The sequence below is a fragment of the Ips typographus genome, linkage group LG11 (assembly GCF_016097725.1).
Source record: "Ips typographus isolate SLU linkage group LG11, UJ_Ityp_2.0, whole genome shotgun sequence".
NCBI classification, from domain to species: Eukaryota; Metazoa; Arthropoda; class Insecta; order Coleoptera; family Curculionidae; genus Ips; species Ips typographus.
Genome location: NC_138432.1, coordinates 8,174,491 through 8,186,608, shown reverse-complemented (window position 1 = coordinate 8,186,608; position 12,118 = coordinate 8,174,491). Strand labels below are relative to the sequence as shown.

At 35.7% G+C, this 12,118-nt stretch overlaps 1 protein-coding gene across 2 annotated transcripts in view; it reads left to right on the top strand.

Annotated features, from left to right (window-relative positions):
* The window catches only part of LOC145735857 (cyclic GMP-AMP synthase-like receptor), a 30,514-nt gene that overhangs the window by 3,904 nt on the left and 14,492 nt on the right, over positions 1-12,118 (top strand). For both annotated transcript variants that reach the window (XM_081989984.1, XM_081989983.1), the window contains exons 2-7: positions 3,695-3,826; positions 3,877-3,983; positions 4,041-4,182; positions 5,615-5,938; positions 7,412-7,786; positions 12,011-12,106. The gene's annotated coding sequence lies outside the window, so the exon portion shown is untranslated. The remainder of the gene's footprint in view (positions 1-3,694; positions 3,827-3,876; positions 3,984-4,040; positions 4,183-5,614; positions 5,939-7,411; positions 7,787-12,010; positions 12,107-12,118) is intronic.

The following is a 12,118-nucleotide window of genomic DNA, read 5'->3' as shown; positions in this document are numbered from 1 at the left end:
GCACCTCAAAGTGTTCAACCACAACTGAAGTGAAAAACTGGACACACGGTTGGGCTTTTTCCTGAATTGTTGTTACAATGTGGTTTGAAAAACTTATGAACAGGCAGCAAACAAAAATAACTTTCGCAAGTCGTGATTTTTAAACCGTAAAATTCATCTAATCCACAAAAAACTCAATTTCCACAGTACAAACAAACGCAAACTGTCACCACTATTACCGCCATATTGGAATTTTTGACAATCGCCTTCTAGGCTTTCTAGTATAGTAGGCCGTGGCCGCATACGTTTTCAAGCTTCATGGAGCGAGCAGAGCGGTTTTGACGTCACAATGACGTAATTTGACAGTTGGTTAAAGTATGCTTTTGCTAAATTACGTCATCGTGACGTCAAAAACGCGCTGCGCGCTCCATCAAGCTTGAAAACGAATGAGGCCCCTATATTTTGCGTTTAATTTGTTGCTAGGCAAACCAGGAATAATATTTTAATTACTTCAGTATAAACATTTCAAATTTGGTTGTATTTTTGCACGACAATCGAAATATTTATTTGCAATATATTTTATATCAATACACAATTTTTTACAAAAAAACACATTTGTATGCGACCAATTGTGTTGTAGGAATATATTTTTCGATTTTAATGCGGTATCAAAAATGAATAAATAATAGCTTGCAAGCGCATTGTTTAAATGAACGTAAATGCGTGTATAATTTATAAATAAAAAGCTTGGGGGCTGCTACGTTATGCACATCAATTAAACCTGTATAATCAGTTTTGAAATAAATATAATTCGCAGCAATTTATAAATGGATAATTAATCAAAGGAACTGTGAGTTACTACTCGAAATCATTAAATTCAAGGCCTCCAATGATAGGCAGAAAAAAAATAGTAATTTTTGTTGTTCACACTATGCGAAAGTGATATTTTGTTAACACAGACCGATTAAGTTAATCCCATTAGGGCTGTGAATCTGAATTAAAGCGAATGGAGGAAACCTTAAAAGGGTGTGGTAGCAAATTACAAATGACATACACAGGTCTCAAGTTATTCACCTATTGAAATGAAACGTTCCAAAAGCTGATTGGAAATTCGTAATGGCCCAGTATATATTCAGAAAGCGTAATCGCGTAAGCAAACATTCCCGCCTGCGGTTAGGAAACGAAGCGTTTTGTGACTGGAATACGAATCCGAACCTCATTCTTTTTTTGTTGTTTTATGAGCCCCGACTAATAACAATGGAACCATATTTAAATCGGTAATCGAAATCGGATCGTATAGGGCGTATAATTTTTTTTCTTGGGAAGACAAACTAGAAGAGGTAAAAAAGCTGTTACTTTGGATACTTGATGTTGAGATTTGACATTTTTGCTTTGTTTATTGTTACTTGAATGTTATCTTTTGAGTTTTCAGCCTATAATCAATTAAGTAAATAAATTATACGTTATATTGCGTATTCTAGGAAATTCCATAAATATCACATCATTGATTCAATGTAAAGGCTAATATAACGACACTAATCGTGTATCAACAAAGATATGCCTAATCTACCCCAACCGTACTTATTACCTGCTTAAAATCCAATTTAATCAAATAAAACTACACAGAACTTTAGAGTTTCGAAGTTCTAGACAATGTTTTCAAGTAGTTTACCCATTCGTGCACAAACAAATCCTACAAATTTCCAACTCAGACTTTGCCAAACTTTTCAGTTTCGAACTTTGAAATAATCCAACCCATGTTCATATTTATTATTTATTATAAACACCGCTAATAATTTAATCCGGCGTTTGGTGCTCTTTAATGTTGCAAGATTAAGGTGCTATTAAATCAAATCGACTGACTGTTCTACCAACTATAAACAGAAAAACCTCGGGGGATTTCAAAAGTTGGTTACCGCAATCTTTCCTAAAATACGTGTCTGGCCCGGTCGCGAAAACTTTTTGTCCCCCCCCAATCTCGAGCATTTTTCCCGCGGTGTATAAAAGTTTCGAAAGTTTATTAAAAAGTTTAAATTGGTTTTTACTCCTTTCAAAGTTGCCGAACTTTCGACCGCAAGCAAAGTTTTCATTCCATTTTAAATAAACTAGAGTATAATGTGAAAAGTTATCCGGAGCAGTTAACTTTAAAAGTTCGTCCTTTGTTTCTGCGAAAACTTTATATGAGTTGGGGAAACTGCGAAACTTTGGAAGTTTAGTTTCACTTGGAATACTGGCGAACTTTCTAAAGCGGTTATCCTTATAGACGACTTTAATAACTTCAGATTAAGTGTTTCGATTGGGTCGTGCGGTAATTCATTCCTAATTTTAGTAGTTTGATATTAATGAGGATGATGTATTAACAGCTTTTTTTAATGGACGATAACGAATGCAAAATCGTTCATTAATGCACGATTTTATGGTAGGCAACCAAATACGCTCACCTATAGTTCCATCCTTCTTTATTTGTATTAATCAGAGAGAACTAGACTCATATTATTTAGTTTGACATCCATTATTGGCAGAACTAACTGTCAATGTCATTTGAGAGGGCGTTTTGCATGGCACACTAGATATGTTTTGCTAAGCCGGTATAACTTTCTAACGCAAATACAATAATATTATAGATAACAGCACAACATGCTATTTGTGATGCTATTTTATACTGTATAGGTAATAAGTTATTAACAAAAGTAATATATTAATACGTACTTGATAAATGTTTCCATAGCAAGAGTTCAAAAACTAGGTCATTTCCAACAAGGTTTTCATAGGCTTTAAATAAGTTGTGGTTTCTTTCGGGATTAGGAAACTTAAACCTGCTGCTGCTCTTGGTTTATAATCTGACACCATCATATCACGCACGAACAACACAAATATGCAATTTTAACTTTACTTTTAATACTTTTTAGCACTTTAGTAAACGATATTCAAATTTTAAATTCAAAATAGATGTCATAGTGACAACAACAATGACAACTAGGAAATTAGTCGTTTTCTTTCGGATCTAAACGCGATATGATCCAAAGGTCACGTGGCTTGCGTATAATTTTGTAATCATGGGGTCACGTGATTTTTAGAAAAAATAAAGTGGCTCCCTCCGGCGGCGGATTGTATCGAAATAGCTTTTGATCAAATGTCAAATTTTGTGTCTTCATGGCCTCCTATTTAAGATGGAGATCTAGATTTATAATGTTTTCTATGATTTCTTGTGTAATTCATGTATCAGAGGAAGTCGCCAATTCGAACGATTGGAAACTAGACCAATTAATTGATTGCGCTCATTAAAAGATAGCTGATCGTAAACTACAAAAAAATAGTTTACGGTAAACAAGGAAGGAAACGGAAAAGTCCAATCAGAAAAATCGGCAACATCGGTGCGGTGGACTCTCCCATCGTGATTCAAAAGGAAAATAAAACCGGCCCGGTTATTTATGGGCCGATATAACTCGGAAAACGTCGGCGAACCCGGTATATTGCCGTCCATTACGGCAAAATTTATGACGGTTTCCCCGCATACCGAAAACTACATTTTGGCCGTTTCTCCCTTTTGAACGCAAATACGAGACGCGACGCGCTTTGTTTACCGACTTGTATGTTTGCCCGTAAAATTATCCGACTTTAACTTTTTGTTACGATGCCAAACTGTCTGTCAGTGGGAGAAAATTATAGCATTTTCCATTTTCTTCAAGAATTTATTAAAGAAGACATATTTTAGATGGAAGCTGAAGATACTAGTAAAAAGAAGTGTGGAATGGGCTTCAAATTTGATCATCAATTTAACCTCACATATCTGTCCAAAGAACGAAATATGAAGTTGGAAACCCTCACAAACAGCTCAGGACACCCAGTAAGAAGTTGTGGGTAACATGAAAACTACACCTAATTATTTTCTTTTAGATAAAAGACCTTCCAGGACGACCACAACCTAGGGGAATACAAACGTTTTCTCTTCCACCAGATGATTTTTCAGAAACTCACAAAAAATCTATTCAAAAACCCTTTGAGTAAGTAGAGTAGTTTGTTCACTATCCGTATCATTTACTAAAGCAAGATAAATTCAGGAATTTTACTGAAAGAAAGCAAACTAGAAAGTGACTGGTTCAAAAGACAAACATTGATGCAAAAGATTCTTAAACTTGATTATGGGGAATTGTTGTTATGATCTCCATTATTGCCGATTGACAGTTTATGAGATTTATCATGGTAAGTGTACAGGGTGTCCGAATTTAAGAGTGTTTTGACTGGAAAACCCTATTTCCCGGCTAGGTGCGATATTCGAAAAACAAAAAAAAAAAAAAAAAAAAAAAACTGACAAGATATTAAAATAAGGTTTTTGCCATGAGCTCTAGACATGTATACAATTTTTTTTCTATTTAGCCGGAAAATAAGGTTTTCCTGTCAAAACACACTTAAAAAAAACTTAACCTAACATAACCTAACCTAATTTCAAGTCCTTTCGTATAAATATGTCATTTTCTGCGCATTGGAACCTTCCTGAAGCATATATTTTGACACACGTCGCTTTGATCCTTAATTACTCCCTTACTTGACAAGTTACGTCAAAATGTCATAGAAAACAAAAGATAGAGCAGATTTCAAGCTTTCCAATTCCATATCCCCCTTGAGTTTATTGATTACACTGTTTGGCCGCTAGAAGGCGTCAAAGTTCTTTCACCATGAAATCACATAGGTACAGTCACATGATGAGTATTTATGAATCTCTGTCAAGTTACCTAACCGTATTAAATTACAGCTTTACATAAGTCTCATTCATACTTTAATAAAGGAACTAAGAAACTTTTATAATATAGTCGGTTTGTGCAATGAAACAGCAACATTTGCTCGGCGGATAATGGCCACGTGGGAGTGAATCACACCCTTTGCAATATCTATGAATACTGGTCCTTGGGCCACTGTTACTGCTCCCAGTTGCCTAATAACAATCATTTTGTGTGGGATTACTGCCTTAATAGCACGTCTTATACACACTAATCGGTTGAATCCCAACGTTCCTGCTTCACATGCAGATGAACCGCTTCGTTTACTTGACCCTAAAGCCTAAAGGAACGTTTTGGCGTGGAAATATCAGTTCAAGTTAACGATCAGTCTTTCATTCTCTCTATTCTATGTAACATCTGCAAAGCGAGAGACGTTTTACAACACCGGTAGTGGCAGTGCATAGACATCAATTCTGCCCGCAGCCCGTTCGACCTTCATTTGACATTGCTGTGAGACGAACTTGGTTGCAACTGAACTTTGCATTTTCATATTTCAATTTTTCGTAACGATTGATTTGTTTAAGGGCCTCTCAACCCTTTATCAGTCACACATATGTGGGTAGTCAGCTGTTCTAAAGCAGATGCATCGTCACTTGACACAGAAAAAACAAATTGTTAACCTTTTTGTCGTTTACACGGGTCGAGTAACTGAATATCTTTTACCAGAAAGCTTAAAAAGTTGCAAAGGGCAAAAGAGAAAAGAGATGTATAAACGGTGGGCGTCGATTACGACTGGTGCATTGTTACTGCCTACTGATGTCTATCGAATTCAGTCATTGGCGTCCCACAAATCATTAACCTTTCCCTATTGTCCCATATCAAAACTACACACATATTCAAACTAGATTTGGTATTAGTAGTAAACTAGAATGCATCGACATCAACGGTGAATCAGCCTCATTTAAGGGCAAAAGGGCCGTGTCAATGGAGAAGAGGAGGTGGCAACGTTGCTTCAGCCCCGGGACAGCCACCCACCACGTACACGTGCTGACGACGGGAATTTCGCCTTCCCTGCCTCCCCGGACGTCCCGCCACCCCGATCTGTGACCTCGGGATCGCTGCGCTAACTGTTGCCCGGGAAACCTGTTTAGCTGCTTGTTTGCCCTGCCGAGACCAGGGACGTCCTTGAGAAACGTTTAAATTTAATAAAGGGTCCCTTTCATGTGTACCTTTCTATAGAGGTATGTTTTTCTGCATCGCTTTTAGCTTTGTTTGTCGATTGTTTTAAGGGGTTTCCGAAAGTGTCTCATTAAATTATGAGTTCTGCGGCTTTGTTCGTACTGGAAATGTTTTTGAAAGGAATTTAATAATAACCAGTTCGCAACTTTACATAAGTTCTTGATTAAATAATCGTTTCGCTTTTGACCACTAAGGAATGGTAATAAAGCTTCATTATCCAATTGAGTTCAATCTAGGAAGGTCAGTTATTTATGTTAAAATTAAATATGAAATGTCTTTCTCAATCATTAATTTCAGAAAATCTCATCAAAATAGAGTAGTCATATTATTTCTATTAAATCTGTAGATTGATTGAATCATTATTTACTCCTGTCTTGTCTGTTGAGAACAGGCTTATCAACTTGTGTTTTCAATGTATTTAGCACTGTTATCATTAACCAATTTAAAAAACATCTGCAAATACGCAATAAAGATTAAATAATGACGCAAACTTTCCTTTTTATATGCATAAATTTAAATAAACCACTGTCACGAAAGCGTCAATAATACATAGAGTCACCTTGAAACACTTGAAGGAATAATAATTCGGTTTTATCATGACTCAACCTGAGAACAATATTGCAAGGGTTTGTTGCTGACACCGACGAGGGTAAAATCCCTTCGGAAAAGGTTTGCATGCAAGCTCGTTAAAAGGCCAACCCCTTGAGTCATTGCGCCCCGAGGGTGGGTGGATGAATCGCGGAATTTTTCAACTTCCAAGAAATTAATGGTGTTTGCTTTGGTTGCCTACGAGACTAGTAAATATTGTGCAAGCAAAGAGAAAGGTGAAAGTCAGACCGAAAATAGCATCATCATGACCTTTAGTGTTTTGTCTATTTACATAATCAATCGTAATAACAATGTAAGGTAACAAAGCAAAATAATGCTACGCTGAGTCATGGTGGTATTCCGATTAACATCATCATCCTTGAGGTGCACAGAAGTGGACAGAAAAATAAACAAAATTAGAGCAATTATACGCCACTGTATTCGGTATTAAAACCCGATTATGTGGTTCTAGGCGCATTCACTACGCCATTGCAATAATAATAATTTATCGTTGGCGCTAACAACAATGTTATTTTTCAAAGTCGTTTAAAGGTTATAGGCGATTGGAAGATTCTTGACCGGTTTCTTCTATCGACGGCCTTGTTTTTTGACTTATTTTAATAGGTTTCAATTTAGTATTTCTTTCACAATTGGCCGCTTTCTTCGGATCATTAATTAACAACATTACAATACTCGGTTTTTACAGTCTTCCGGCTTGCGTCACGGTTGAAAAAATATATACTTAATTAAAACAGGATTATTTAAATACAAAATAATGCTAATTGAAGAGAAAAGTGACATTCCCCGGTAAATTGACAAAAATCCTTTAATGTTTATAATTTATTTGTCATATCTAACTCTAATTAAATGTCTTTGTTGTTTACTAGTTCAACACCAGGCTTCGTCCACCTGCCGGATAGGTACATACACACCACGTCAGATTCAAGATTCCCAAGCATTCCTTAGTCAAAAGACGGCAACAGCGCGCATAACTTTAGCCAGGAGACCCCCCGATGACATGATTACATCAAAAAGCGCCCCCGGGGAGCGGTTGAAAGCGAGAGCGCGGGGATGAAACGGGTAGAACGGGGGCAGGCGATCCCGTAAAGCGGCAGTCGAGAGAAATGGGAACAGGAACGCGAAACCAGGAGAGGGGGATTCCGATTACCCTAAAATAAATACGTCTGCTGCATCCACTCTCGCATTGTTGCTATAGAAACTTGCGGTAGGGGCTGAACCGGCACGGAGGGAAATATATGCAGGTTTGAATCCGGATTATTCTGTTATTTAATGCGATGACGTTTAAACGGAAACTTTTCGAATCAATTATTCAATTAGTATAAAAGAAAATAGACAGTGATATTCTACACCATGCTTGTGACAGATACAGAGTTACGTATTATAATTAATTGACAGAGTGCAGCCAGTAATTAACAGCAGCTGCTTGAATGTATTGAAATCCGGTTAATTGCGTTAATCACATTTTCACTAAAAAAAATCTAAATGTAACATATTTTCATGCAAAGTAGCTTTGTCAGATAATAATGAAATATCCATTTAGATTTTTACGTAAATACTCATTATTGTTTTCAAGCAAACTGTAGTAATGACGTGTTGTCCGACATATCGTGTTTATAGATCGACCCACGCCAAGTTGGCTTATAAATCTATTTATACGATGACGTCTTTAGCCCCCTGCTTCGCAAAGAGCCGCCAACTTCTATAAATACCAGAATTTATTATTTGTTGATAAATATCCCAGTTCGGAAAGACAAATAACTGATCGTTTTCGAAACTAATCCTAATCGAAAGTGGTATTAGTGTTACGATTTTTGGCAAAAGTTGCCAGTCTAACTGTATAGCCTACTTTGCAATCCCTAAACGGAAAGAATTTAAAAAGCAATTTACGGATACGAAGCACGCTCCATGCTCAGCCAGGCAAACTAAAATAATTGCCTGTTTATCTTCCTCGTTTGCTAATCGATTTCGACACTCCAAACAGCAGAAGGTTACACGTTTCAATTCAAAATAACAAAGCAAAAAAGTGGATACCAATTTAATCTGTAAAGTTTATAAGGCGAACAATAACAAAATCGCTTTTCGCTTAGTCTGTTGAATTCAATTAATATTAACTTATCTAGGGGGGTTTATTCAAATCACACCCAAGGTTAGGTTATTATTCATCGAATCACTTTACATACACGCTTTAGTTTTGCTTTTATATGCATCAGGGCAAAAGTATCGATTTTGCGAAACGAACTTTCGATGCCAAAGCTGTTTTCGAACTTTGCGAGAGAAACTTTTCGCCAATGAATTTCAATGCAACTCAACAACAAACTTTCCTATTTTGCTAAGCTCTAATTTTACGACTGGGGATCTTGTATGTTTATGATAGTTGAGACGCCATTTTCAGTTCAATGTGACTTTTAATTAAGTGGTTTTAGTAAGGGATGTTAAGTTAACTAATTCTATCTTCAATTTAGAAATTGCCGCCACTTGTGGTGTACTAAACGTTTTGTGGTTAATCAATTTTACTTTATACAGGTGTTGTAAATCCAAAACCGACCATAGGAGAACCGTGTAACTGACAGAGAAACGTAGATAATTGCATGCGTGGGACAAAAACAGTAGACGAAAAAATACCAAGTAGGCCATATTTTCAGTACGCTGTTGTCAAAATAGGAGGCCATGAAGACACAAAATTTAACATTTGATTAAAAGCTATTTCGTAGAATCCGCCGCCGGAGGGAGCCACTTTATTTTTTTCTAAAAATCACATGACCTCATGATTACAAAATTATACGCAGGCCACGTGATTTTTAGATCATATCGCGTTTAGATCCGAAAGAAAACGACTAATTACTAGTTGTCATTGTTGTTGTCACTATGACATCTATTTTGAATTTAAAATTTGAATATGGTTCACTAAAGTACTAAAAAGTATAGTAAAGTAGCATATTTGTGTTGTTGGTGAGTTTTGTGAGTGATATAAGAGTGTCAGTTTAAAGCTTATGAAAACCTTGTTGGAAATGATCTAGTTTTTAAACTCTCTCCATGAAAATATTTATCAAGTGAGTATTGTTGAATTACTTTTTTGTTGATAAATAACTTATTAGCTGGGTATACAGTATAAAATAGCATCACAAATAGCATGTTGTGGTGTTATCTATAGTATTATTGTATTTCCATTGGTAAAAGCAGGTTTACCATTATAGTCCGACTTACTAATTAATTACTATAGTACACACCTTTTTATCAAAACCTGATATTAGCAAATAGAAAAACAATAAAACATTTTACAACTTTTGTAGAGTTTCGGTTGTCTAATGTGAAAGCACACCAAATATAACCAGCTTAGCAAAACATATCTAGTGTGCCATGCAAAACGCCCTCTCGCGGATAAATTATCGTAATAGCTATGTCCAATCTGTCAAAACGAGATTTCAAACAGTTCTATTGACATGTAAATCTAGATGTATAATGTTTTCTATGAGTTTAACTACATCTCAGCATCTCTCAATGTGGATGTGATGTGAGCTCTCTACACGTTAGGTTTGGCATTATTATGGCGTAAAAAGGGTCAATTCTTTTTGTTGTTTTGCCAAAATCTTACAATATTAAGGTATAATACTTGCTTATTATTATGATTATCACTGTTACTGCTCTGTTTTTGAATTTGTTTGACAACACTAATGCAAAATGATGGCCTACTTAACATTTTTGCAGGTTTTTTGTCTTTGTCACGCGCATGCCATCATTTATATGTGTCTCTGTCTCTGTCCGTTACACGGTTGTCCTATAGTCGATTTTGATTTTACCACACCTGTACTTTGTACCTTGCGCTTGGCAGTAGTGATGACGTCAATTTACTGCTCCATTTCCATGGAAAAGGTATCGACCGGACTTGTCGCGTGTGCCTTACCTGAAATTAAATATTTCAGTAGTTATTCAATGGGAATGTCACATGGTGGATTTAAATAATTCATAGCTAAAACCTTCTTTCCGGTAATCCACACCGGGAGCAGTAGCAATAATTATTTATGGAGATATTACTGGAAAAAATGAAACATCAACCTTTAACCTCTTAGACTCTAAACTATTAAATTACGCAACGTATTATTCTAGAAAACAGGTTTACGTCAATGCACACTATGTAAATAATCTCGTTTCACTTCAATTTACAAATTCAACAATTATAATGCACCAGTTGCTGCGTGTGCTGTATAAAATGTTAATCAACACCTTGACAAAGTAGATATCTCAGCACAATATAAACTGCACACTTTGCCAAAAATCTACTTGAGTTTGTAGTTATTACTTTGAATATATATTGTTTTGATATAGGATAACGTAAGTAATCTAAAGGATATAACTAAAGTATCAGTTTAGTGGAGTTTGTCAGTTTTATAAGAAGTGAAAACCACTTTAATTATTCTGCTTATATTTTTTGATTCTCTCTTAGTTTTGTTTGTGCTTCTAATATTAATTCCGTAACTAGATAATGCAATTTTCCAAAGAATGTTTGTAGAAAATCCTAATACCCATTAAGCACCGCAATTGCAAGAAGCAATTATTCAGCTTATATCATTTTCTTTTAGAAAGCATTGTTATTTAACGTTAATTGCTTTTTGATGGCCATATGGCGTTTTTGGCGTGCATTGTGTAGTAATAGAAATGATATGATACGCTAGTACCTCGTAATGCGCGGGCTCTGCCTTTAACTGGAACTGGTCGTACCGTTACCGTTCATTCAAGCCATAGAGGTCATTTGAAAGTCGTTGCGGTTATGATGGTAAAGATGAAGAGACCAACTGGTTTTACGTGGATTTTTCTGTCAGTGATGTAATTGTTTATCTTTGTAATCGTGTGTGTTTAGGCGATTAGAATGTCAATTCGCGGTGAGAACAAAATGCAGTTGCAAGTGTGAAAACTACCGGAGAACTGTTTGTTCTTCAAGGTCTACGTAGATTTTGAAGAATGTCTTCTGCATTTGGCGTAGGTGAAAAATATGAGTAAACAAATTTTAATTCACTATGAATTACGTCCGGTGTGACTAAGCTGGTATTTGAGAATATATACACACACACCTTGTAACACTATTGCCTTATTTGACCACCTACAATATAAGAACAAAAATCATCAAAAAACGTTCCTTTCTAAGTACCATTTAAAATATAATAATTATTATACGACGATTAAGTAAATCGTGCAACTCAACATAATAATTAAGTCAGCGTTGACCAACTGCAGAGTTTACTTTCAATCAAGTGCGTTGACAGCTGAACGAGCAAAAGCGATTGGTTATATCACCGTATGACTAACCAATTATGATTTTTTTCTGAAAACTGATCAGTAACTAAAGAATGCTTTAGTCAGATTTCTATTTTTCTTATTGTACTCACTTTTACAAGACTGCTCATACAGTACTAATAATAAGCTTCAAGAGTCACAATAATATTTTTTTACAACATTTTTTTAAATTTTAGTTTCAACTGTCCTCGGTCGTCATGATATGAAAAGGATTTCAACAGAAACCACCAAGCAAATTATGCTTTATCACAAAATTTGAAAATTCAATCAGGGTAAGTAATGTT